Source organism: Adiantum capillus-veneris, chromosome 14 (assembly GCF_014529385.1).
Source record: "Adiantum capillus-veneris isolate H3 chromosome 14, ASM1452938v2, whole genome shotgun sequence".
NCBI classification, from domain to species: Eukaryota; Viridiplantae; Streptophyta; class Polypodiopsida; order Polypodiales; family Pteridaceae; genus Adiantum; species Adiantum capillus-veneris.
Window position 1 is genome coordinate 131247691 of NC_140944.1, and position 23079 is coordinate 131270769.

A 23079-nucleotide genomic window follows, 5' to 3' on the forward strand; every position below is an offset into this window, starting at 1 on the left:
ATCTATAATAAATCTGCATCCTATCATCGTCAAGAAAATGGCCAAGCACAACATACGAGCAAGATATAAGTTTAATACTCACTAAGATTGTAAGCTCGAGAAGAAAAAACTAGGAGAGGAGTCTACACACAGCTTTACGGGATTACATGGTTTCATTCCAAAGAGCTCTAAATTCCACTCCATTGAACTTGGTCTATGGACTTGATGCTATACTTCCAATGGATTTTTTGTTGCTAATTCTCAAAGTTGCACACGAATTAGAGTGAAAAGATTATGAATTGTCGAAACAATCTGAGGATCTGGAATAACTAGATGAGCAGACACTAGCCACTTTTGCATACATATATGCTCGAAAACAAAAACAAAAGCAGTCCTTTGATTCACATCTGTTGACAACAATATTCACGCAAGGAGATTTGGTATTGGTTTACTTGCTAAAGCAACACATCCCTAAATTCAAGAAAAAACAACATGATCCTCTTATTATTGGAAGTGTTTCACCAAGAGGGGCAGTTAAACTAGCTACCTTAGATGGGGAAATAATGGAAAGTTGGATTAGTGGAAGTTTCTCAAGAAAGTGCCATCTGCCATTGACTAATGATCTCTTGCAAAGAATCCACACAGCTAAGGAATGCAAGCTCAAACGACAATAGGTGATCGAGGAATCTCAAGAGGAGGCGTGCATTTGAATCTTAAAGTGAAAAGCCACAATGTGACAAATCCCAAAAGTTTTGTTAGTCAATAAACTTCAAATTCAACCTCTAGACTTTAATTAGTCTTTAGCAAAAGATGAAATAGAGACTAATGACGAATGATGAATGGCTGAAGGGATTGAACATGAGAATAGCAATAACATTAAAAGATGGATTCAAAGTCAAAGCACTCACAAAAACATAGGTGCTCAGCTCGATGCAGTAAACTATTCAACCTACAAAAAGGCGACCACCCAACCATTGGAGCATTGCAAAGCTAAAGTCAAAGGTTGCCATAAGGAGTTCACTCCATCATTGGATTTGATCAATCTTTATATCTTTGTGCACGGATTTTTGTGTCCACACACGTTTATCTGCATTCCTGAGCGATGAGCATATGAATGAAGATATAGTGCTAAGAGTTCCATGGATAAGAACGTACAAAGCTATCCAAGATTGAGATGAAAAACTTCTCGAGTTAACACTCAAGGGGGGACAATTGCGAGTACCACTTGCTCCTAGCAAAGAAGAATGGAAAGCCACTCTCGAAACTTCTAAGTTGATAGAAAGAACGGTCAACTTAGCATCAATGTCAACTATTTGACATTGAATTCATCCTCATAGCACAAGCATGCAAGGAATTAGGCAATTTTGGGTACCAAAATCTCAACTGCAAAACAATCCTAAGCAGATTTGGGTACCCAAGCAACAATCAATCAACCAACCAAAATCACCACCACCAGTTCCACAACCCCAGTCACACAAGTCAAAGCAGTCGCAACAGCCTAAGTGGGTGTGAAGCATCTTGAAGCCAAGCACCAACCCAAATCAGTGTACAAATGGTAATCTAAGTCTACACCAAAGTCAAAGACACCAAGTAAAGTAGCCTACAAATGGGTTCCAAAGCTTCAAGAGCCACAACAGCAACAATCGACCTCCTTATAGAATGATCCCGTAAAAACAGTTTGTTGTTTGCCACAAACTATCAAAGCACGAGCACAATTGCTCTAGGATCTACTTTTCAAGAGATAACCAATAGGAAGCTTTGACATCGACAACCCTTGAGCTCTCCGCTCATGACCCTCCTCTTGCACAACATTGTGTTTTGAATTGCATTGACATTGATAGCATGGTAGAGCCAATCACGCTTGTGTGTATAGACATGACTTGACTATCCATGCACTGCACTACCCGGGCTACAGCCGTTGCCTCAAAGGACTCTGACTGGGGGGGGGGGCATTCTCAATGCAAACCCAGACAGATGAAATTGAATCGGCTATAAAAAGGGAAAATGTTTTGAAGTGCTTATATGCTAATGTGTGAGTTTTTGCAATCCAATAAAAATGCCCTTATAAGTAAAAAGAATGGGGATAATGTAATACGATAACCCTTAGGTGTATAAAAATAGTGTAAATATCACCAAAAAAGCCCAAAGTAATACAATTTTGACTCTTTTTGTGTGTTTTTTTGGCCAAATTAGTGATCAAAATGGAGAAATCTATAAAAATATGGCCAAGTCTAGTGTTTCTATGTGTTTATGTAATTTTTGGATGGGTTTTTTATATTTTGCATTAGCCTCGTATTTCTCTTTTAATTTTTTTCATAAAAAGGTTCAAAAATAGAAAATAAATAATAAACAAGCTCAGACGAAGAAATGGAAGATATCCTACTGATCAAGAAGGGAAGATGATGAGCATGTCAAATCTTGTTCATTCTTGATAGTGGTGACGGAAAGCCTAAATTGGGCCCACATAACTTGATTTGATGAAATTCTCAGAAAAGGAGCAATTGGTGTCTAAAAAAAGAAATTTTTGAAAACAAAGTGTATTTCACAGTCTAGTGGGACTAAGCGGGGAGTGTGGGGGGATATGATTCGAGGCCCATGTATGTATAGCCAAGGTAGGTCAAAATTAGTCTCATTTTTACTTTGCCTTCTGTTAGACAGCCCTCAGAGCCCTTTTTTGCGTGCGCTTTCTACTGCTTCTACTAGCTTCCATGCTACACAGTTTGGCATGAGACATGAAGGGTAAGTTCCTGAACTACTAATGAGCTTGTTTAAACTTACTTTTGGGTTTGGGTTAGCTGTAAACAACCCTAAGTTAGCAGAACATATCATATTATCCTAATGTGGAATTGAGTATGAGCATCCCTGTGCTATTTTGGGGAGACCATTCATGCGTCAACTTAAGATGGTGCAAGGTTATGGCTATGACCATATCTACTTGCGGCACAAGGACATTACAATGAAGATTAGCATCAAGGCCCATAGCTATAGAGACGTTAGTTAAACTCTTGTAGAGGAATTTGACTCAACTATCTTTAAAAAAATCAAATACCTGCATGGTTGCACAATAAAGCGTATATTTGGTTGTGTAGAGCATTTAAATGTGAGATTATGATTACAGATGATTGCATTCTAGAGAGATCAATGGAGGATAATGTTAACCCTCACGGATACCCTATCACCTACGAACACCTTATTATTTATTTGATTGAGTCATGGACCAGGCTTGTCGGTCCAATAGGTGTGTAGGTGATCGTCGATGAGAGGTGCACCACTTATCTTATTTTTACAGTATTTTTGCAACAATCGGCCACTGTGGACGTCCATGTGTGAATGGGTCAAACTCTTATAAAAGGTCTATTTTGACCTAAAATCCTCGTTCTTTGAGGTGCATTCTAGGAAGTGCTCTTGCTCCTTCTCTATCTTCTTCTCCTTCGTGTACTCACATGTGTGTGTATGTGTGTGTGTGTGTGTGTGTGTGTGTGTGTGTGTGTGTGTGTGTGCGCGCGCGCGCGCACTTGAGAGAGAGAGAGAGAGTGATCGAACATTGCGGCGGCAAGGCGGTTGAGCGCGACGGCGGCTACTTCTTCTTCATGGCATAGGATCCTTCACGACGGAAGCATTGAGCGGTGACTACACACCATTGCCTCTTTGAGCTTGTTAGGACTGTCTAGTTGTGTGCTTGTAGCCATTTGTGACTCGCACACGATGTTTTGGCCAGTCCCCAACCTTCGACACGTGCGGCAAAGCGTACATTTTTGGCACCGTTGCCGAGGACTACCTTGCACTAAGCTTGAGGAGCACTCAATGCTACCTCAGGAAGTCATTCACTTCTGCCATTTCTAGTTTTTTGTTGAGTTGTGTTAGATCTGTTAAGTGGCTGCAATGTGCAGGTTTAGCAGGATTTGTTAGCTCTATTAAGTGTTGTAATGTACATGTTTTGATAAATCTGCTAAGTTCTATAATGTGCAGGTGTTAGCAGGTACGTTAGTTAGTCATGTTGGGTAATGTGCAGTAGTCAGTGAGTAAATTGAGTAGTCTATGAGTGAGCAGTTTGCTGTGGTAGGAAGTGTAGACATTGTGTAGTTTACTATGTTAGGCAGTGTGTGAGAAGAGATAATTAGTGTTAATTAGCTATGTTAGTTGTAGACAAGTTAGATAGAGCTGCCAAGGGAAGCTGTGTGAGCATGTGAGCTCGACACCCAGAAAATTTAAAAAATCTTATTTTAAAAGGAAGGATCGAGATTGGGATCATTCCCCAAGCCCCGAGCCCCGAGCCCCGAGTCTGAGCCCAGGCCCAAGCCTCAGTCCTCAGTCTTATGATATAATATAGACACTACTATATATATAAAGACTAGGATCTCAAGTGAAGGGAGGGCATGTGGGACAAGTTCCTCCAGTCCTCCACCATCCCCTTCACACTCACCCTTTGGACTTACTAATTCTAGCCTTCTTCTCGACTAGGAAAAGATTATTTTTAGGATTTTGAGGGCTTTACGTAACCAAAATGAGGGCTTTAAAGCAAGGCACGTACTTCTAGCCAAGACATTTGTTTTGAGCTATCACGTGCCATATTCCATGGCTTGGTTAGAAAGACGTAAAAAACATAAAAATTGAGAGTAAATTCGGGTTGCAAACACCTAAAAAACTAGGTGAGCAGCCTTCACATGCACTCACCAACACTTCTAGAGTGTTGTGGTCACATGCACCTATGCTCTGGTTGTGTTCTAGAGGAGGATCACATAGAGAGTGTCTCCGTTTACGCGGGCACTCATTATTCCTCCACATTAGGCTCTAGGCTCTCAACGGGAACCCAAGGCAGTACCACTCATGACCCACATATTGCATCTAGTGACTCTTCCTATGACTACGACGTCATGGAAGGTTACCCGATGCCCAATCCCAATAGTCCAAGCCAAGACATGCATGCCATGGACCCACGATCCAGGCCAAGAGTTCTTAACCGCTTGAAGGAGACTTTTAGTAGAGCCACTCACTCCGAACATGGAGCTAACGGTGTGAATGAAGGGGGTGGGGAAGTAAATTCACCATTCATGACTAAGGTAGACCCCATGCTCCTGGAGAGTGTACATGTGAATACTCCATTCACTGCACCCCCTGACTCTTCAAAGCTAACACATGTGGTATCAGTAAATACACTCACATGATCGATGCTCCAAAACAAAATTATATTCTTGAAGAAAGAGACACAACATCAATTGCCCAATCTTAGAAGAAGAAGAAAACAAGAAGGAAGAGATCGCAAAAAGCAGCGAAGTCAAACCCCATTTCAAAGACCAACATAGGGACAGGTGATGGCCCCATATATATGAACAATGTTGAAGTGGATTCTGATTCAAGTGAGACCATGGAGACTAAAATGACCACTAAGAAAGAAAAAACAAGGAATATTGTCATGAGCCACAATGTCCAGGGCCAAGAAAAAGATAGGAACTTACCCAAACCCTACAGAGGAGATTGAGCGAGTCAAGCAATTAATGGGTTTGGTAGAAGAGACCCAAAGGGATCTAGAGCTAGCACCTAGGCACATCCAAATTACCGACACAGTATTCCCTACACAAAATCAACCTCACCAAGACCATAGACCACTAGCCATACCTTGTGTCATCCAAGAAGACAGTGACTTTAAGTCATGGGAAAGTGGACGGTACTCCCTTCTTGTTGGAGAGAATGTTTACAGAGGGATTACGTGACCCTATCAAAGAAATGGAGATCCCATCTTCCCCACGTCCAAGGGATTGAAGCCCAAAAAGTGCCTTTAAATATTGCCAAATTGATGGATTTCATGGCCACCATCATGTTCAAACTATATGGAGACTCTGAGCTATTCTTAGCTCTTTGAGCTTTCCTCAATGGAGAACTGAAAGTTGGGCTACCACAATTTGCACAGATGGATGGAGCTAGGGAGGTGCCAATAGAGGAGGAACACTTAGATTCACAACCCAACCTAGATGAGAACTTTGTTGTTGAAATACCTGTTAAAACGTTGGGACAATACTTTGAAGGTGATGAATCCAATGTGACCATACCAATCACTACTAAGGGATTAATTGTAAAGGGAATCCTTGATGGTGGTGTTGGGGTTAGCATTGTAACTAAAAATTGATGGGAATCTATGGGAAGACCTCACCTTGGGACTACAAACATAGTGGTAAAAATGGACAATGGGACTATTGTTAAGCCTATTGGGATGCTAGAAGATCTCAAGATGAAGGTCTCTGGACACAAAATAAGGCATACCTTCATTGTTATGGATTTTTCCAAGCACACTATGTCATCGGAGACGATCTTAGGACGTCCTTTCATGAGGGAAGCAAAAATGGTTTATGATTGGTCTAAAAACCATGTCTACTTGCAGTTCCAAAACTCTGTCATTCAAGTTGATCTTGTAACTAGTCGAACACATCCTCTAGGAAACAAATTTTTAATTGATCATAGATCTGACACCACAATTCACTCGGCCCCATTTCAATATTGCTACACATGTAAAATGGACACTTATGTTGGGGAAGATTCCCCTTATATGGATGTTCTACCTGGGATGACAGAGTTTGAAAATGTGGATTGGGTCCACCTAACAGCAACCATGGACACTTAGAGAAATAAGGAGATGACCTGGGTAACACCTGAGGGGGATGAAATGCCACCACTCGTACCTTTAGATATGATAGGAGCAATGCATATAGCTTTTGATGACCTACCAAATGAAGGCTTGACTGATATTGGAATTAGTAGCGTCTCAAAATACTATAGCCTACATGATTTGGAGTCAAAATCATCAATTGAAATTGACTCTGAGGATGAAGAATCTGTGTTAAATCTTGGTGCAAATGTGGGGACAATCTATTCAGGGCCCAGTGGTACCCAAGATGATAATCTATCCGGGAGAGGAGAAGACACGAGTATCGATCATCTAGTGACTCTTCACTAGAGATCTGCCATAATAAAAAATTAGACAAGAAGAGTAAGAGATATAATACGTGACGATATCGAGCAAATGCGCGTGTTAGAATAAATGAAAAGAAATCTACCGCAAAATGGATTAATTATATAGGGGCATGTGATGCTCATCGGAAGTTGGTAGATAATTGGGGTGAATACCTTCAAAGCATCATGTGGTGCCGTCCACAACCCATTGACATCGCATAGCTAAAAGCTACAAAGAAGCCAAAGTTGAGCCGTGTTGTAAGGAGACGACAAAATTGAGAGTTAGCTCAAGAACAAAAGGAAGCGGAAGAGAAGTCACAGTCCACAGTAATATGACCCCATAGACTTACACCCTTACCTAGTCATTTCAAATCCTATACCATGGAGGAGTGTAAGGTTGTGTACATAAAGGCCCAAAGAACACATATCAATGGAAGTAATGGAGTCTATGATGGTCCATTGATAGTTAAGGAAATAGAGTTAGCAGACCTAGGTGAGGAGTCCAAACCTGTCTTCATTGCCCAAGATCTGACAGAGACTAATAAGGAATATGTACTTAAGGAGCTTCTCAAGGAATTTAAGGATATATTTTCTTGGAAATATCATGATATGAAAGGTGTTCCACCTTCCATGGTGCAACACACAATCCTTATGAATAGCATGGCTAAACCAGTCCAACAACGACCCTACCCAATGAATCCTAAGTATGCAAAGATTGTTCAAGAAGAGATCGAAAAGCTTGTCAAATGCGGATTCATATACCCTATTGAGCACTAAGAATGGGTGTCTCCAATAGTTATTGTGCCAAAAAAGAATGGGACACTCAGAGTGTGCGTGGATCTCAAGAAGGTCAATGCCGCCACTAGGAGGGACCATTACCCCTTGCCATATTCAGAACATGTGCTTGAAAGAGTTGCAGGAAAGGAAGCTTATAGCTTTTTAGATGGGTACTCTAGCTACAATCAAATCACAATTGCACTAGAGAACCAAGCTAAAATTGCTTTTATAACCGAATTTGGAGTGTTCGCATTTCATGTTATGGCTTTTGGCTTAACCAATGCCCTTGCTACCTTCCACAGATTGATAAACACTGCTTTTAGGGAATATTTGAGAGAGTTTTGCGAATCTTTCTTAGATGACCTTTGTGTTTATTCCTCTTGGAAAGAACATCTATCATGTTTACAAAAAATGTTTGAGAGGTGCAGATTGTATCGCATCTCCTTAAACCCTTTCAAATGCCAATTTTGGGTTAAACATGGAGTCATTTTAGGGCACATAGTGTCCAAAAATGGGATTTCCACAAATGAGAGCAAAATTAAGGCCATTTCCAATTTTCCACCACCTACAAACTATAAAGGAGTTTAAAGGTTCCTGGGCCATGTTGGTTATTACCGGCGGTTTATTTTAAACTTTGGCGAGATAGCTCACCCATTGTACAAATTTATTATTGAGTTTCACTGGACAACAGAATGTGACCATGCTTATGAGTTATTAAAAAAGGCATTAACAAGTACTCCCATTCTACGAGTGCCCGATTGGCTTTACAAGTTGTCAATTAAATGATGCTGAGAGAAACTACACCACTACAGAGCAAGAAGATTTGGCTATGATTTACGCAGTGAAGAAATTTCACTACTACCTTCTTGCCAACAAGTTTGTTTTCTATGTGGATCATCAAGCATTGTTGTATCTAGTGAATAAACCTTGTTCATGGGAAGAATTACACGATGGTTGTTAATTCTTCTTGAGTTTGATTTTACCGTTGTGGTGAGACCCGGTAAAAGACATGTCATGGCAGATCATTTGTCTCGCATACCCAATGGTGAAGCCCCTATTAGAATCGATTATGAATTGCCCGATACTTCCCTGTTCCTAGTAGATACCATGCTTGAATGGAGTGAGAAGATTATAAACTTTTTAGTTAACGCTTTTCCACCCAAGGAGCTTCGTAAAGATATAGCTCGAAAACTATTAAAGAAATGTGAACCTTATTCTCTATTTGCAAGAACTCTCTAAAATCTAGGGAAGGACAACATTCTTAGACATTGTGCTCGCGAGGATGAGTATTTATGCATACTGAAAGAAACCCACATGGGTATAGCTGGAGGACATTTCTCAGGGGAACTAACTGCTAGAAAGAAGTTGCAATCAGGCTATTGGTGGCCTACCTTATTCAAGGATGCATCACTTTTTGCAAAAGGGTGTGATGAATGCCAACATTACAAGATCACAGAATGAAAGGATAAGATTTCCTTGCATCCTATTAAAGTGGCTCAACCATTTGAAAAGTGGGGTTTAGACTTTGTAGGCCCAATTAGTCCGACAACTTGTAACACTCAATCTTCATATATTATTGTTGCCACTGACTATGTGACAAAGTGGGCAGAATCCAAGGCAACACGCAAGGCTGATGCAAGGTCAATTGCTAAGTTTCTCTTTGAGAACATTATTACAAGATTTGGTTGTCCCTTTGAGATTGTGAGTGACAATGGTACTCATTTTATAAATGGAGTGATAAAGGAACTCACTACAAACTTCATGAGAGCCCACCATAATGTTAGGAGGGAAGATATGGAGGATGCAGACGGTGGGGAAGAACAGCCATGGAGAGAGAGAAAAGGTGCAGAAGCGAGATTGAATGAGCTAGAGAGAGAGAGAGAGCAGAGAGAATTGACACAATAATAAAAAACACGTTATGCTTGATTGATTGAGAATCTCTACTACATATAGAGTAAGCTTTTCATGTAAAATTCAAAGTGTATTTGCATGCCTGTAAGAGGCATTTCCCATCGATAGATAATCGTACAGAGCTTGAAACCTAACAATCCCCCCCTCGAGCCCAAACTAGACAGATCCTCTCATGATACCTTGAGTTTTTGGTGTACTCGTCAACCGTGAGTTTTAGGTTCTCTCACAACCAAGGATTTCTGGTGTATCCATAACCTAGCGCTATGATAGTAAAAACCCCCTTTGAACAGATAGGGTGGAGGTCAAAAAATTAGCTACCAAAAATTGAGTTTTTTTTTTCACTGCCAAACCTTGGGTTTAAGGTGTACCCAATAACCTCACGAGAAGCAGAACAAAATAGGATTTGAGAACAAAAACTAATAATTTGGGAGGTCTTACCACTTAGTGTCTATAGCCCGTACAATGTATCATGACAATAGTTGACAATTGATAAGCAAAAATAAGGCTTTGACTGAAAAATGTATGATGGTTTTGACAATAGATAAAAGATGACAAATCTATGACACTAAAAGTGGCAAAAATAGTTTTGAAAACTTGTACTACAATCTCAAAGCAGATCTTGATGTTCAACATCTGTTGATGTACCTCTTGGTTCTCAAAGCAAAACATCGTTTTTGATACACTTGAACCTGTTGCATGCTCTATGTGTATCAATATTCCAATGTACCCATCAACAATTTTCGATGGCTCTTGCTTGTGTAGACACTTTCTTACCAAATCATACAATGTGTGGACAACGAAGTAATGCCCTTTGCAATTACTAGCAAGTATTTTTTCTACCAATGAACAAACTAGCACAAAGTCTAGCTTCTTGGAATGCTCTTTTGTTGAAGGAACCAAACCAACAATAGTAGATGTTGACAACATTGTTAGACCGGATATAGGGGCATTTTTATATGCAAAAAACATGCCACCATCGCTACAGAGCACCACCTTGCCGGCTATAGCCATCGCCATTGACAAGGGCATCGAGAAATGCATCCTCGATAGCTCTATGCTTTGTAGTAGCATTTTGAAAACCTTGACTTGAAGACCGCCAGCAGTGAGCATTTTGAGATGTTGTCCCATTGGCTAAGCGTTTCAAGATGCCTCGACAAGTTGAGTGTGTTTGTAGGAGTTTTGAAATGCCTGCGTTAACAAGGCTTTAATCTTTGCCGTCAACATGGCTTACACCACGCAACCTAGTGTTTTGAGAAACTAGGTGCATGGAGAGACCACCTCGTCCTTGCCGACTAGCTGCAATAGGCAGCGTTTTGATATGTGAGGCCTCCCTTGTCTGCCTATGAGCTCGCCGCCTGTAGCACTTCAACAACGCCTCTTGAGATGCACGCAGAAGTGCCTGCATGTGCACGGTGCTTGGCCTCTGCCTGCCTTTTGAGACGCCCTAAGGCTCTGATACCAAGTGTTAGGAGGGAAGCTATGGAGGATGCAGATGGTGGGCAAGAAGAGCCATGGCAAGAGAGAGAAGGTGCAGAAGCGAGATTGAACGAGCAAGAGAGAGAGTAGAGAGAATTGACACAATAAAAAAAACATGTTATGCTTGATTTATTGAGAAGCTCTACTAAATATAGAGTAATCTTTTCATGCAAAACTCAAAGTGTATCTACATGCTTGTTTGGAGGCATTTCCCACGAATAGATGATTGTATGGGGCTTGAAACCTAACACATAAGTCTACACCTTATTATCCACAAGCAAATGGCCAAGCTGAGAGCACTAACAAGACGTTAATTTTTGTCTTGACCAAAACAGTGGAAGCTCCTCACACAGATTGGGATTTGAAGCTGATATCATCTCCGTGGGCTTATCGTAATGCTTACAAAGTGGCTATTAATTGTACACCATTCAAAATGATATATGGCCAAGAAGCAGTTATGCCATGGGAGTTCGTAATTCCTAGTCTGCGGGTAGCTTCACAAGAAGGTTGTGATGGTAACCCTTTAGTTGAGCGTTTATACATCCTTGAGGGGTTGAATGAAGAAAAAACATTGGCTTTGCAAATGCACATGTGGAGAAAGATAGGAGAAAGAAATGGTTTGACCGTCATTTAAAGAACAAGGATATCAAGGTTGGGGATAAAGTTCTTATGTATGGAGTGCGTAACAAGAAGAAAAAGTGAAATATGCGGGAAAAGGACCATATAGAGTATGTGAAATCACCCCGCAAGGTACCATTCATGTGGAAAATTTTGATGGAGTTGAAACCATTGGATTCCTCAATGGGAGTAAATTTAAAAGATACTATGATCCTTTATTAAGCCAAGAGGAGTCATGTGCCATCCATAAAAAAAAGTAGCAAAGGCACAAGTAGAATTGAAGAAGACACAAGCTCAAGCTGAGGCTAAGGAGCGACAACAACGTATAAGACACCAATGAGAGGCCAACCTTGGAGTTACGCATGCATTTCACGTTGAAACAGAGGATGATTGGTTGCACTCTGACACAACTCTACGATACCATATTGAGTTAAATGACACCTATGGGAAAGTGCTATATAACGCCTTTTTAGACATGGGTGCTAAATATAATATGTTGTCATATGGAGTGTGATGTCAATTAGGAAAGCCATCTCTATCTGAGAGTACTATCCAAGGCAAGGGTATCAACAAGAAAAAAACTACGGTTTTTGGAATCTGGCACACTTTTGTTAGCTATGACAATGGGGTTGTAGCTCAAGACTTTTTGGTCATGCCTGTTGGAACTATGGAAGGTAAAATAAACCTAGGACGCACGTGGATGATAGCGACCAAATGCACTATTGATTGGGAGACTGGGAGTGTCACAACACAGAAACCAACTCTTAGTCCTACCACTCAAACGATAGTCCCTGAGATATCACCTCCTAAGGAAATAAAACCCAAAACATTGCATGTCCAAGAAGTTGAACCATCTGTACCTATAGCCCAACCCTCTAGAACTGCAACTTCTGCTGCTGCTGAAACAAAACATGAGACACACAAGACTCATTGTAATATACCAAATAAAACATACAAATGGGTCCCTAAAACTTCTTTAGCGATCATTTTTTATGCTAAAAAATAGGAGCCTTATAAGAGACGCCCCACTCGCTCCTAGAAATGTAAGAAAACGTTGCATTGGATTCCTAAACAACTATTGGAAGCCCAAGGCTACTATGAAGGGAATGATCAAATCTGGGTGCCTAAATGTAGATTGTGATCTTACCTATCACTTGTAGACCCATGTGAGTCAAATCCTGTAACAATAAATCCGATTGCAGATTGTGGGAAGGGAAAGATCACAGAACACTACACACCTCATCTGGAGTTAGTTTGGGTATCCAAGTGAGAACGACTTGTTTTGCTTGACTCAAACATAGAAAATACAAATGAAGCTTCTTGCTCTTCATGTAGTTGTTCAACAGAATTACAAGCTTCAACACAACCTCCACCTACCATTGTAAATATCCATACAAACAAGAAAGAATTTGCACCTCCTGGTGTAAGTTCACCACCTAAAACAACATTGCAAATAAAATCATGGGAGAGTACCTTACCAGCCTTGCAACTAGATGAAATGCCTAGGGCAGTCGAAAACTATTGGTCAAAGTCTTCACCCATAACAACTTGGAACAATTGGTTTCAAAAGGTGATGATATCATTTCAAAAGGTATGATCTACCCAAGGAAGGGGGGAGTGTTTGGTGACATCCATCATTCACGCTCCCCTCTTAACCTTCCTCCTTGACCTCTCAATCTCCCAATGTTAGGAAATGTATATCTACAGCCCTATACTCAAAAACACAAAAAGTAAAAAGTAAAAGAGCAAGAGCCACCAAACAAAAATCTGGAAACCTACAAATTCATAATAACACATTATACACAAGGACACGACCTTTTGACCAAAATCTATGTGTGTGTACAGATATGGTTAGTACGCTAGAGTCATCCACTCCTACATTGGGTGAGAGACCCCATGAGGAAAATTTTGGACTCAAATTGGCTCCTTTTAGCGCTAGAGAGAAGATGCAACACGACCAATGGATGACGAGCTACCGTAACGGTAGCTCAGTTTTTCCTTGTTCTTATCTCAAATTTCAACATTTTCAAAAAACAGTTTCTAGTTGCATTAAAAACCTTAACAATAATATACGTTGTGATTTTCTCAAATCTTTCTTGTCAACACCAAATATAGGACAAATGTACCATAACTCACACTCAATGCAGTTGTGCGCGCTTTTTTGACATGTAACTTTGGTCCCATAGGTCATATTTGACCTTCGAGGACAATAATAAAATCTCTCTCTCTCTCTCTCTCTCTCTCTCTCTCTCTCTCTCTCTCTCTAATATTCAAGTGGGCGCTAACGCCCACTTTGTTTGAATACAAACGTACATACCCACACTGAATCACAATGCAGGCTAGCAACAGATTCAACATCAACTCTCAACTTGAACAATTGAATCAATTTGAATGGGCGGTGAATATTCAGCGGGACAGGTACGCTTGTTATGTGGGGCATTAGCCTATTTCGCTATTGTTGAGAAAGAATTCATTGGGAGAGAGCGGTATAATTTCATGCAGAAAATGCTCTTGCCATGTGGTTATCCACCTGAAAAGGAAGAGGACTGATTGCGGAGGGTTGGCATATCATTGGCAATTGAATCAATCTCGTTGAGAGGATTTGATAGAATTATATTGCAATACATACAAGGATCATGCCAAGATGATTGTTGAGTGCACCAAAACCTTGGGTGTTAAATTGCACATTATTTAAATTGGGGGATGAATATCTTAACTGAATCAACAACGTACTCTAAAAAGAGAAGGGGGGGGGGGATGCAGCTACTCTAGAGGTCGCCAGAGAGGGAAGTACCTTTGGGGACTTCATGGGGCTAAGGCTACAGTTGAAGGAAGGCTTTGGGAGCATGGAAAAAGGGAGGCCGAAGGATGGAAGAAAACGAGATTGCAAGGCAGTGCTACAGAGAATAGAAGCATGCTGAAAGTAAAGGGCGTGGAGAGTCGAGCAAGCATTGAGAGTGGGAGGACGTGAGCATGATTGGAATCCCATCATTGTATAGCTTTCTTCGAAGATTTAGTATGGATACTTATCTGGTCTACCTGGGATTCGACGTTATTTTTTACTCTCCAAGAGAGAGAGAGAGAGAGAGAGAGAGAGAGAGAGAGAGAGAGAGAGAGAGAGAGAGAGAGAGAGAGAGAGAGAGACAGAGAGAGAGAGAGAGTGCAAAAGAGACTTTCTTGTTTGCAACTCATTTGTCTTTTATAGCTTAGTAACCGGTTTGCATAATGGAATAACTCTCTCTCTCTCTCTCTAACATGAGCATGAGAGAGAGAGAGCAAGAAGGGAAGGGGGGAATATATATATATATATATATATATATATATATATATATATATATATATATATATATATATATATATATATATATATATAGAGAGAGAGAGAGAGAGAGAGAGAGAAGGAAAAAAGATCCCTCCTAAAAGCTCCCTCCAAGAGGGAGCTTTTTTTTCCCTTCGGTTGAGAGCAAAAATCTGGAAAAAGCTCCCTCAAAAGCCTCTCTGCATACCTCAACTCATCACTCACAAGCTCAATAGGAAGCCCGTATTGCATGAATATGCACTCACACAAGAATGCACTGTTGGTTCAAGCATCGTTCTTCGTAGTGTCTCTAGCTTCTGCCCACTTAGTCAAATAATATATGGCCACAATAATATATTATGCATGAGTGTTGTAAGCAAGTGGTTGTATTACACCAACAAAGTCTATACTCCACTTAGCAAATTCTCTTGCCCCCATCATTGGTTGCAATGGCATGTTGTCTATTCTAGTATGTATTTTTTCTCTCTGACAAGAGTCACATCGTCTAAGAAATTTCTTTGCATCAACAAACAAAGTTGGCCACCATATGCGAGCCGTCGGTATAGCTATAGCCATAGTTTTATGAGAGAAATGACCACCTGCTAGCCCTGCATGTGTTGTTTTGAGATAGAAATGTACTCCTTTTTATTAGTGTAAAGAATGAGGATGCAAGAGAGCTACACAAGACAAGCACAAAGCACACAGAGATGGAAAGCTTCTTCTTCTTCTTCACAGAAAAGAGAGTACAAAATGACTAAGTGCTAAAGCTGAAAAGTAGCACATATGTACATGCGGTCACTAAGTGTGAACTCGCTAGAAGCGTACTAGGCTGGCACTATAAGTGTAGTCCAGCTGTAGAATCACTGGCAGAGATCCTCCGTGTCGGTCACCTAACGCGCCAGTGAGTAAATGCCGTAAGCGGCCAAGACCCGTAGTGGATGCCAGCTCAAGGTGTAGAGCTCGACATCTCAACACTCCCCCTCGAGCTCTGCATGTCGCAGAGTCCAAGCATAGTCCGGAAACGTCGAAGCTTCTCAGCTCCGAGGGCCTTGGTAAAGATATCCGCTATCTGCTCCTCTGTGCTGACGTAGACCAAGTCGATGTCGCCCGCCAACACTCGCTCTCGAACGTAGTGGTAATGGACCTCTATGTGTTTGGTCCTAGCATGGAACACTGGGTTCCTAGCCAACTGCATGCTGCTGAGGTTGTCACAATGAATGACAATCTGCTGGTCCACCTGCACTCCCAAGTCCTCAAGTAATGTGCGTAGCCAAGCTACCTCGCACGCCGCAACTGCTGCACCTCTGTACTCGGCCTCTGTGCTCGATAAAGCAACCGTAGGCTGCTTTTTGCTGCTCCAAGTAACAGCAGCACTCCCAAAAGAGAACATGAAGCCACTCGTAGATCTCCTATCAACAATGCTACCTGCCCAATCTGCATCTGTATACCCATACAATGCTAATGGTGCATCTGCTGCATAGAACAATGCGTAGTCAAGAGTCCCTTGCACATACCTAAGTGTGCGTCGTACTCCATCCAAATGTGGCTTCCTCGGAAGCTGCATGAATTGACTCTCGAAGCCTACTGTGTAGCTCAAGTCTGGCCTTGTGATAGTCAAGTAGATTAGACTACCCACCATCTTCCTGTACATATTGACATCCTCAACAACATCACCCTTCTCTGCACTCAGCTTTGCATTCACATCCAAGGGAATGGAAATCGGCTTACAATCAGCCATACCATACTTTGACAACATGTCCAAAGCATATTGTCTCTGTGACAGCCATACACCCTCTGGAGTCCTGATCACCTCAATGCCAAGAAAGTAGCGCAACTCGCCCAAATCTTTCATTTCAAACTCCTGTTTGAGAAGACCCTTCACATGGTCAATCTCCATAGCATTGTCACCAACAATAATAAGGTCATCTACATATATGGTAATGACCACAATCCCCACATCACTCTCACGTACATGGAGTGAATGATCAGCATGAGCTCTCCTAAAACCAATACTGACAAGATACTTGGCAATCCTGTCATACCATGCTCTAGAGCCCTGCTTCAAACCATACAAAGCTTTGAGAAGTCTGCATACATAATCTGGGTAACCTGGATCGACGTAACCAGGTGGCTGATCCATATACACTTCCTCTTGCAACTCACCATTCAAGAAGGCATTCTTTACATCCATTTGATGCATAATCCATCCTCTAGATGCAGCCACTGCTATGACAGCTCTCACAGTCGTCATCTTTGCCACTGGAGCAAAGGTCTCCTCATAGTCTATGCCATACGTCTGTGCATAACCCTTTGCGACCAGCCTTGCCTTGTGACGCTCAATGTTACCATCAACCTTATGCTTGGTTTTATACACCCATTTACAGCCAATAGCTTTCTTGCCACTTGGCAATGGCACCAACTCCCATGTGTCATTTGCTTCCAATGCAGCCATCTCTTCATTCATTGCATCATCCCAATGCATATTTCCAACTGCATCCTCAAAACATGTGGGCTCCACATCCTGTATCACCTTAGCCATGTAGGCTTGGTGATGCGCTAGATACCCATCATAAGTCAATTTCTGAACTCGATTTCTGACTCTATTAGATCTGCGCGGTCCTTGGTCACTCCTTTGCCCTCTAGCATCTTCTTGTACTTTCCTTACACCAGGTGTCCTGACAGTCGGAATTCCAAATTCCTCATCAAGACTTTGTTCAGAACCATCTGAATCCATGTCTACATGTGAAAAACCTGATGATGCATCAACCATAAAGGGAGGTTCATCAACCTTTTCCTTTCCTTTTCGTGATACATTCCCTGTACCTGTTGGTGGAGTAACCTGCGTACGTAGTCTACCATTCCATGGTTTCTCAACAGAGCCACGAGAAGAGGACTCTTGTGGTCCACTCAAAACCTGTGACTGTGGCCTCACATTTTGTACAACCACATCATCTTTTACATCAGCCCCAATAGTGCCATGTGCATTACTGTACCAGCTGCTCATCTCATCAAAGACTACATCTCTGCTCACTCGTAATTCTCGTGTAGTAGGATTGTAGCACCTGTACCCCTTTTGTTCAAGGGAATATCCCACAAGAATACATTTCTCTGCTTTAGGATCCAATTTCCTACGCAACTCATCTGGTACATGCACATAAGCTATGCAGCCAAACACTTTCAAGTGTGCCAAATCAGGCTTTGTACCTGTAAACTTTTCTTCAGGTGTTACATCATGCACCGCAGCTGTAGGTGTCCTGTTCATAACGTACACAGCTGTATTTACAGCTTCAGCCCAGAAATGATGAGGCATGTTCTTCTCATTCATCAATGCACGTGCAACCTCTGCAATGTGCCTGTTTTTCCTTTCTGCGACCCCATTCTGCTGTGGAGTATATCTGCATGTAAACTGCCTGTGTATACCATGCATTCGCAGAAAATCTGAAAAATCATTGGAGAAGTACTCTCCCCCTCCATCTGACCTCAATGTCTTGATTTGCATATCTGTCTCCTTCTCAATCATGACTTTGAAGTCTTGAAAGTGACCAAACACTTCACTTTTGTTACGCATGAAGTAGACCCATACTTTCCTTGTATGGTCATCAATGAAAGAGACATAATACCTGCAACCATGTATACTTGCAGTATCGGTTGGACCCCAAACATCTGTGTGCACCACCTCAAGTGGCCTTTTACATACATTGCGCTCATGTGGAAATGAGGCCTTTGACTGTTTTCCAAACTGGCATGCTGCACACACTTTATGCATACCATCCACCTTGAATTTGGGCAAACCTTTTACAATCTGTTTTGATTGCATGCTGCGCAATCTCTGCTCATTGACATGGCCAATGCGTTTGTGCCAAATGTCAACATCAGCCACAACACCTGTGCCCTGTGCAAATAATGCAGCTTTTACCTCAGGCATGTCTACATTCAGCGTAAACATTCTGCCCACACATTTGCCCTCTGTGATCAGCTTACAGCCATTCTGGAAATCTTCTACATAGCAGCCATTTGGATTGAAGCGAACCTGCAAACCCTGCTCAACCATTTGTCCAACAGAAACAATATTCTTTGTAATGTTTGGGACATGAAGTACATCTGCTAAGTACTTTGATTTCCCACTCTTCGTATTTAGAGGTATGTCCCCTACATGAGCAATGGGGTGAGTTGTGTCATCTCATGTCTGCACATAGCCTGACACATCTGGTTTGCGCATATCTCTAAACCACTCTCCACGAGACGTCATGTGATTAGAGGCACCTGAATCCACATACCAAACATCATCTTGGGTGGAATTCTCTGCAATCATTGTATTCATTACATGTTGCATAACAAACATGCGCTCGTTTTTGCTGTCATCTGCATCTCTGCTAGTAGATGCATAGTTGCCCTGTTCTCTCTTTCTACTTGCTTTTCCCTTTGGACAGTCACGTGACATGTGACCTCTTTCACCACAAGTCCAACATTCTCTACTATCTGGAGTATGTTGCTGCCTGCTTGATCCTGCACCACGACCTCTTTGACTCCCCCTGCTTTGAGACTGGTTTCCCCTGCCACCTGTATTGTTTTGATTTGATTGACCTTCTAGAAATTGGCCCCTGCAACCCCTTGGGCCTCGACCACGACCTCTACCTCTACCTCTGTTGGAGTTAGAATAGAAGGCCTGTTCAGAATTATTTCTGCCATGAGAAGAAGATGTGTCAAGGTTCTTCTCCTCAAGAATAAGCATAGAAATCAAATCTTGGAACACGGGGATGTCGTCTCTTGTATTCATGGAAGACCTAAAATGTACATACTCATCTCCTAGACCATCCAAGCATGCACGGACAATGTCATCGTCTTCCACTGAGACTTTAATAGATCCAAGAGCCTCAATGATACTCTTGATCTTCAAGGCATAATCATTGATTGAGAGGTTGTTCCTCTTAACCTGATTTAGCTCCGACTTTAGTTGAAGCTTCCTGGCCTTGGTGTTCACCTCGAACACTCTGCCTAAGTTTCTCCATGCAATGGCGGGGGTTTCAGCATCCTGTAGATAGCCCATCATGCCATCTGTGATGCTCATAGACAGCCAATACATCACTTTGCTCTGGCCTTGTTGCCAGTCCCTCAAAGCTTTCCTTTGTTCTGCTGTAGCATTTGCCTCGGGAATCTCTGGTTCCTTTTCATTGTCTCCTTCTACATAGTCCCAATAACCTTTTCCTTTTAGAAAATTTGTTATTCTGAACTTCCATGCAGGGTAGTTATTTTTCTCAAGCTTCTCAGTAACAATCTGACTGAAACCGTCAGACATCTTGAAGCACTAAGACAAAATAGCTGCAATCTGCAAAAACCTGCAAATCTGCTGAACCTGCTATCGTGGTTCCTGTAACGCTTTTTACACTCAACGAGTGTCCACAATCAAGCGTACATACAACCACTGTACTTGTACAGTAAATCTCTGTATACTGCACTTTGGAGACCTGTTCAGAAACTTGTGCCAAAAACCCCTAAAATTTTTTCGTGGATTGCGAACGAAGGGATTCTGATGCTCTTGCTCTCTTAGCCTCTCTTGCATGCACCAGGCTCTGATACCATGTAAAGAATGAGGATGCAAGAGAGCTACACAAGACAAGCACAAAGCACACAGAGATGGAAAGCTTCTTCTTCTTCTTCACAGAAAAGAGAGTACAAAATGACTAAGTGCTAAAGCTGAAAAGTAGCACATATGTACATGCGGTCACTAAGTGTGAACTCGCTAGAAGCGTACTAGGCTGGCACTATAAGTGTAGTCCAGCTGTAGAATCACTGGCAGAGATCCTCCGTGTCGGTCACCTAACGCGCCTGTGAGTAAATGCCGTAAGCGGCCAAGACCCGTAGTGGATGCCAGCTCAAGGTGTAGAGCTCGACATCTCAACAATTAGCACATAGTCTAACTTGTTGGTATGTCCCTCGTCTACTATAGAGTTGCTGACCAAACATGGTATAATTATTGCTTCAGTCTTGATCACTCTTTGTCTTCAATTGCCCATGTCTTCTGAAAATTTTCTATTCATCAAGTACTCTAACAGATATCTATCCCACTTGGGTGTAACGGATATCTGTAATAACATTATGTGTGGAATGGCTGCTCTTTCCTTGCATTGGGAACCGTTATTCACATAGGCATGAACATCTCTTTTCATAGTAAGCCAATAAACTTCTAACCGTGTTAGGCGTCCCTTCTACTATTACTATTGGCTAGCTAAGAAAGAAATATATTTACACAAAAATAATCCCCAATAAAATTTGTTATCGTCGTCTCCAACCTTTGCCTTCTCTAGATTGTTGGTTCCTACACCAAGTGGTACCTTTTTTAGCCTCGGCATGCGCATCTCTACCTTACCCACCTGCACAGAGCTCGTGCACAATTGCACCTTGGTCACCTGCTCAGTTGTGAGGTGAGCCGTCACCGATGGAGCGAGGCCTCGCCTAGGCGATTTAAGCCTCCTATATATATATATATATACACACACACACACACACACATATATGCAATAATATTATTTCCATTAGTGCTTGTGCCAGCACTAATGTGTGTCATCCATGATGCTGCGGCTGTGCCAGCAGCCGCAGCATCATAGTGATTGGAAAAAAGCGTAAGCATAATGGAACACATAAGATGATTCTACTTTAGTGGAATACACATGTTCACCCTAGTGAAAGACACATGTCCACTTTTTCTTTAGTGGAAGACCACATGTCCACTTTGTGGAATGCGCATTACATGAAGCTTGTAAAGGAAGCCACCCAATCTCCTATAAAAGGGAGACTCCCCTTCATTGTAAATAATCTCGGTATAAGCTTAGCATAATCTTGGTATAAGCTTATCATATCTCATAGTAAGTCTTACACTATCTCAAGACGAAGCTTTAGCTTTCCTTCATAGTGAGCGCAAGAGCTCTTACATGTGAATATATAATATCTCAAGAGAGGCATAGCCTTATGTTGTAATACCTTACCTTGTAACTTCTATAAACGATCCCCCTGCACACCTTGTCCATACTTTGTATGTCTAAATCATCTTAATATACTCCTTCCGCTTGCAATCTTTATAGTTGCATATTTTGGTATCAGGTATATATATATATATACACACACACACACACACACATATACATATACATATGTATATATATATACCTATACATACACACACACACACACACACACACATATACATATATATATATATATATATATATATATATATATATATATATATATATATATATATATATATATATATATATATATATATATATATATATATGTATGTATATGTATGTATACACACACACACAGACTGTCTCAACTCTCTCTCTCTCTCTCTCTCTCTCTCTCTCTCTCTCTCTAGAGAGAGAGTTAGAGAGAGTTGAGGCCTTCGAGACAGGTCTGACGAGTGCATGAGAGAGCCAGTTGTGAATAGAAAGAGAGCACATCTACACATATTTCCACAATTTAATTTCTCCCTCTATCCCACATACTACCTCTTTAACACTAGTTTGGTACCAAAATAGGACACTTTTAGTGAACTTTTTTAATAAATTTATCACACAATGTATTTAAGAAAATCATCTTGATATGCTTAAATATGTTATCTAGAGGGTCTTTTAAAAATATAACCTTGCATTTTAGAAGCTATCATGATCAAGGACTATACTCATCAAGTGGACCCCTGTAAGACTGCAATCGATGATTTGAAAAAATTGACTTTATAAGCTCAAGAAAAAACTAGTTTTCCTTGATTGCTTCACTATGCATATGGTAAGAAGTAAAGAAGTGATAGTAGTGTGGATTTTACCGCACGGCATAGCTTTTTCTGATGGCTCCATAGTATCTCTCCACGAAGCTTTCACCAAAAACTTTATGATCTTGCATCACAAAGAAGATTTTGCCTTAAAATATGCATGGAAGTGAAAATTTGCAGCACAAAGAAGATTTTGCATTAAAAGATGCATGGAAGTGAAATTTGCACATTAGAATAAAGATGGAGAGAGATGCATTTCGTGTATTGTGATGCTTGTGCCAAAAATAAATAAATCCATATGTAT

General features: G+C 41.2%; 1 pseudogene; it reads left to right on the forward strand.

Annotated features, from left to right (window-relative positions):
• The first annotated feature begins 14038 nt into the window (after positions 1-14038).
• Positions 14039-14256, forward strand: LOC147443131 (uncharacterized protein At4g14342 pseudogene; annotated as a pseudogene).
• Positions 14257-23079: the final 8823 nt, after the last annotated feature.